This window comes from Fukomys damarensis, unplaced genomic scaffold (assembly GCF_012274545.1).
Source record: "Fukomys damarensis isolate Sample0158 unplaced genomic scaffold, DMR_v1.0_HiC HiC_scaffold_39, whole genome shotgun sequence".
Taxonomy (NCBI): domain Eukaryota; kingdom Metazoa; phylum Chordata; class Mammalia; order Rodentia; family Bathyergidae; genus Fukomys; species Fukomys damarensis.
Window position 1 is genome coordinate 78,713,495 of NW_022900951.1, and position 6,212 is coordinate 78,719,706.

The 6,212-nt window shown below is 43.8% G+C and overlaps 1 long non-coding RNA gene across 1 annotated transcript in view; it reads right to left on the minus strand.

Moving 5' to 3' along the window:
- LOC109118051 overlaps positions 1–4,617 on the minus strand; it is a 13,412-nt gene extending 8,795 nt beyond the window's left edge. The window contains exon 1 of the long non-coding RNA XR_002025320.1: positions 4,495–4,617. This is a non-coding gene — a long non-coding RNA (uncharacterized LOC109118051). The remainder of the gene's footprint in view (positions 1–4,494) is intronic.
- Positions 4,618–6,212: the final 1,595 nt, after the last annotated feature.

The window sequence follows — 6,212 nt, forward strand, 5'->3', positions numbered from 1 at the left end:
TTCTTTTGGTTACTGAAGATTACACTCAGGGCCTTTGCACTGAGCTACATCTCCAACCCTTTTTTTAGTTTTGCATTTTGAGGTAGGGTCTCAAACTAAATTGTACAGGCTGGGCTCGTATTTGTGATCCTCCTTCCTCAACCTCCCAGAGTGTTGAGATAACAGGTATCCACCATCTTGACATTAACAGTATTTGCTTTTCTTATATGCCAGGCCTTGCCCTCTCTCAGTCTAGAAAGCTAGGAACATGGAAAGAAAATTATATGTGTTATTGCACAGCTATCAAGTAGGAATTCTTAAAGGTGAATATCAGATTTATGTGTTTAATGAGACATTTTAGAGTCAGGGAAAGCATAACACTGGAATAATTTTCTAAAATGCATATAAATGGAAATAGATGATGAAATTGTGTAGAGCAGAAAATCACTGTAATATTCCTCTTTTAAACGTTTTTGACCAAACAGGCATGGAGGGTGGCAGTATGATAAGGGACAAGATTAAGCCAGCTTCAGGAACTATGCAAGGAGGAAGAGATTGCTACAGTTGAAGCCACCCCTGGTCTATAGCTATACCATCCTGAACGTGCCCAGTCTCGTCTGAAACTACCCCTGTGCAACCAGCTGAATTGCCTCAAGCTTAAAGAATTGGTCCTCTAATCAGTGATGAGTGCTAGAACAGCGGTGTAATGCTGTTTTCTCAACCTGCATCTGAATAGTCACATGATACGTTGATGCCTTTAGACAATGACATATCAGCCAAATCACTAGAGTTGAGGTCACAGAGCTTTGTGATGAAAGAAGAGGAAAAAGAAGAAAATCAGATACCTAAAGGGGGTCAAGACCCTGGGTTAATTACGCAGATTAAATTTCTAAGCTTCAGTAAATTTCTTTAAAGAAGTGAACTTGCTATGGCTGCTATGACCTACTTGAAAGAGAAACAACTGTAGGAGATGTGTACTTCCACAAATGGTTATATCAACTCAAACTTCAGAATGTTTTAACAAAAACTAGTAACCCCTTCCCTACCCTGTGTAAAACCCTGGGTCAATCTCCAGTGCTTAGTGGCAGAAAATCAAGGATTCAACGTCCTAACCTTGAGCAATTTGGATGGTACAGTGTCTGTAATCTGGTCAGTATCATGCCAGAGGACATGATATAACCTGGCCACTACCTCCCCCAGCTTAGCCAGGTAGGAAACTGCCTCCTTTGGGATAAGCCATTACAGACAAACTTAGCACCAGTGACAAAGGCCATCATCATGTCACAGCCTTCAGCTCCAAGAAACATTTGTACTACTGACTAATCTTAGGAGCATAGACCCACCCTATTTTTGCCCACAGACTCCTTAACGCAATGAATCCTCTCACCAAGGCCTAGAAATCACTTCTCTACTTAAGTCTATGCTCTTCCCCCCATTCTATGGTGGTTCTGCTCAGAGCCAGTCCACCTACTTTCCTGTGCTGAATAAAACAGCTTTGTTTGTTCACCCAAGGTAAGACCAGGGGTACAGCAACTCTCCCTGGAGGGCTTCCAATCCTATCTTGAACTTTTGCCTTGAGGAGACCACTTGGTGACATCCATTCCTCAGACTTGGCTCAGATTGCATATCAGACAGTCTGTGCGAGTTGCCTCAGAAATGGGTGAGACACTTCCCCTTTATCCACTTCCTCAGCTCCCACACCCCACTCCCTTCTGCTACTGTGGCCGCCTCACATCCCTCACCCTCCTTCCACTTCCCTTCATCCACCCTTTCTTTAACACCATACCCACCAAGAAAGAGTCATTCCACTTTCTGCGTCCCTTAAATCCAGCACTAGTCAAGAACACTTCCAAGGAAGAACTGTTCTCCCTTGGTGGCTAGCTAACTTCAGAGATGTCTGCTTTGGCCACTCACCCATGTCCTAAAAAAGCCCTGTGTCTTAGCTGGAGATGTCTGCTATTGACTTTGTTGCTGCGCTTATTATTTGTTCTCCATGGAGAATCTTCCTCCTTCTATTCCCACTTCCTCTTGCCTAGGCTGTCTACTACAAAACTTGAAACCTCTCTGTCTCTACCCTGATCTGAAGCCCAAATGCTTAATATGTTTTGTAATACTGCCTGGCCACAATATAAATGAAAATGACACTCAGTGGCCTGAAAACGAACGGCACATTTGATTTTTTCATCTTGCAGGACTTAGATTTATTACTGAAAATGGGCAAATGGTCTGAGGTAACCTATGTTCAGGCATTCTTTACACTCCACAGCCTCCCCACCCTGTGCTGTTCCTCTGATTCCTCTACAATCCTTGAGGCCTGCTCCGAGACCTTGTCCACTTGATCTCTCAGATCCCAATTTGCACCACCAAACAATAGCTCCTTTCCTTTTTTGACATAATAGGATAATTCCATTTCTGGTTTCCTGGCTTTGTACACTAAACCCCTCTACAGACTAACAAAGGGAGACCCTGTTGAGCTTTAGATCACAAAACCTTTCCTCATCTTTTCAATCCTTAAGAGTCCCTACAGACAGCCCCCTCACTGGGCCTTCTAAACCTCACCCAACCTTTCAGTCTTTACACAGTAAAACACAGGGACTATGCAGCAGGCATTCTGACACAGGGTCCCAGGCCATGTCCATTAACATTCCGGTCAAAAAATCTTAATGCCACCATCATGGGTTAGCTACCATGCCAATGGGCAGCTGCTACAGCAGCCCTGTTACTCCTAAAAACACTCAAAATCACTAGACATGCCCCACTCACCCTTTGTTTTTCCCACAACCCTCAAGGACTAATGTCTTCATCCCAAGTCTCACACTTTCGCTCTGCCCCTTGCCTTCAGCTCTATTTGCTTTTCATGGAAACTCCCACAGTTACCATTGCCTTAGGCCCCAGCTTCAACCCAGCTTGTCACTTTATCAGTATACTGCCTTTTTCTAAAAAGCCTGATCCACATAACTACATGTAGTCCTCCTCTTTTCCTCACATTTCCACTTCCCTTCCCAACTCTAACCACACCTGGTTCATACAAGCCTACCAGGGTCAAATACACTATCATCTCCCATGATCCTATCATAAAAGCTGAGACTCTCCCTTTGTCCACTATCTCTCAAAAGGCTGAACTAATTACTCTGACCCATGCTCTCACACTAGCTAAGGGCTTACAAATTAACATCTCTGTAGTCTCCAAGTACACCTTCCATATATTACAAAATCACATTACCATCTGGGCAGAAAGGATTTCTTACTTCCCGAGGATCTTTAATCATTAATGCTTCATTAAAGCCCTTCTCCAGGCTGCCCTCTTGCCAAACTGGGCAGCTGTACTTCGCTGCAAAGGACACCAAAGACAGATCCCATAGCTGCTGGAAATACCTTTGCAGACAAAACCACAAAGGAGGCGGCCAATCTGCCCCTTCACACCCCCAAGGGTCAATATTATGCCCTTTCCATCTTCTCCCCAGCCTATTCCCCTTTCAAATACCAATATGAGATTCTTCCCACCAAACATGGATGGTTCTTCAGTTAGGAAAAGTTCCTCCTTCCCGCTTCACAGGCCCATGCCATTCTTTTATCCTTTCATGATAATTTCCACACAAGTTTACAGACCCCTAACTGGACTACTTCAGCCTCTGCTTTCCTTCCTGGAAAGCCCTCACTCAAAACTACCACTCAATGCTCTGTTTGCCATGCCCACAACTCAGAGCTTCCTGAAGTCCCCTCCTTTTTCTACACATCAAACATGAGGCTTTTCCTCAATTCAGGACTGTCAAATTGATTTCACCCATATGCCATGAGTACAGAAACTGAGACACTGCCTGGTTTGAGTCAATACTTCACTAGGTAGATAGAGGCCTTTCCCAATAGCTGAAAAAAGGCCTTGGCCATTATTAACTCCTGCCTCGCTGTAATTATCCTCCAGTTTGGTCTTCCTACCTTCATTCAGACAATGACCCAGCTTTCATTAGTCAAATTACCCAGAAGGTATCCAAGTTGCTTGGTGTCCAGTGAAGCCTCTACACCCCCTACCACCTTCAATTATCCAGAAAGGAAGAAAGGACTAACAGCCTCTTCAAGACCCACTTCACTAAACTCACACTCCAGCTACATAAGGACTGGGTTTCCCTGCTCCTTATTGCTCTCCTTCATATCCAAGCCACCCCCTCTGGAAGCCCACAGGATATAGTCCCTTTGAGCTTTTATGTGGTTGAACATTTCTGTCCAGACCAAGCTTCAGGCCAGAGACCAGCTCCATTAGAGAGTATCACCCAGTTCTACAACAAGCCTGAAGAGATCTGACATGCTGCTGACCTCTTGACTTCTGACACCCAGCCTTATGAAGATAGCCAGGCTAACAAATTTTTCTTAGTTAAAGATCTAAACCCCCAGTCCCCGCAGCCCAAGTGGACAAGATCCTTCCTGGTCATCTACAGCATCCCAATGCCTGTCTACAAGAATCCCTCCCGTACTTCCCTCAGGCTGACCCAAATTCTAGAAGACATTTAAATGGCTTACCTCTATATATTTCACCACTTCACTCCCTTCATTCCATCTGCTTTAATCTTACTTGGTTTCACCCTCAAACCTGTAGCCTCAAATCCTACCTTATTTTGATTGAAGGTGACCTTTTTCAGGGAACTCTATGTGACTTTTCCCCAGAGGAAATTGAATTGTTTTCCATCCTTGTTGCCCTCCTGTTTAATTATTAATAGAGAGGTCCTTAATTAAACATCCTGTACTCCTACTATCTGCTTTCCTGTGGCTTTTACTTATGATTCCGTCATGGCTTCAATTCAATTGTCTTTTACCTCAGGGATGGAATAATTTATTATGCTTACATTTTTCCCTCACCCTAACTAGGTTCTTTTCTTCCTCACTAGCTGGCCCTCCTGTTCCCTTCCCTGCACTTAAGGGCTGCACCTTCTTCACTTCTCCCAGCAGTTCCTAATTATCTCCATAGGAACCTGCAGTTAACTCATTTCTTGCTGAAACAATGTGATCCTTCCTTAGCCAAAAATTGCTGGCTTTGTATCTCCATGTCTTGAGCCACTCCAGTCCCTCCCCAGGTCTGTGTCCTAACCAACCTTACATACCATCCTCAATGTGAAATAAAATGCCCATTCCAACTCTTAAACAAAAGGGGTCCTTACTTGATTTCCCCATTAATGAAATGAAAAATAAAAAGATACATGTGGCCTGACTCAGTCAATCTTATATCACTAATCTCTCTGAATACAAAAGCTCAACAAAGCCCAGACATGGCCTCATAACCACTGATGCTAGTCTGACCTTCCAAGCTCCCATCTTCATTTAGTGTAAGCTATCCTCTGGTATACCAGTAGAACATTATTTCCCCAATAATGTAACTATACATTATAAATACTGGCCCCAGCCAACCATATCAATTACCAGATTGCTCGAGATGCCCCATTCAGCCTGACTACTTTTCTGCCCTTTAAAAGTTGTAACCACATCATTGCTTAACAAAGAGTCAGGTTTCAGTAATGGCCACCACTTTCCATGCATGGCAATACCTCCATGGACCCCCTGTAACCAATCTCCAACTAGATCAGACTGCCATCTCTCACCTACCTTTAACTGCTGCTCACAATGTCTTCTAATAGATACCAAAAGATTATTTTTCCAATGGGAGAACAGAACAGTAAATGCCAGTGACATCTCCCATCAGGGACCCCTTCAGCCTCTAAAGGGAGCTATCATGTCAGGCATTCTGAGCATCTGGAGAATAAAAAGAAGAAACTTTCACCTCTCTTTAGCATCAATAAGCAATTCTGCTTACCCAACCAAGGCACTTTCTGGATTTTTGGGCCATCCACCTATTTATTGCCTCCCCAATAACTGGACTAGCACTTGCACCCTAACATACCTCAGCCCAAAGATAGATATTGCCCTAGGAAACTAGAGGCATCACCTGGTGATGAAACAACCAGAAACCTGAAATCAGAGCCTGTCACCATCAGAGCCCCAATCCAACAATGTAGAGACCTAAAAATAGCACCCCTGCTTGTCAGTCTAAGTATCACCACAACTGCAGTGGCACAGCAGGCTGCATCTGTTGAAATGAGAAGACACATAAACAAGTCTCAAAACCAGACTTCCAGATCACCTAAGGCAACATCAAAGGTACATGAGATGGAACAATCCAATACTGAACAACCTGGAATCCCTGAACTGGCAAGGAAAGAGGACCTGGAAAAAATGAAGTTACAAAT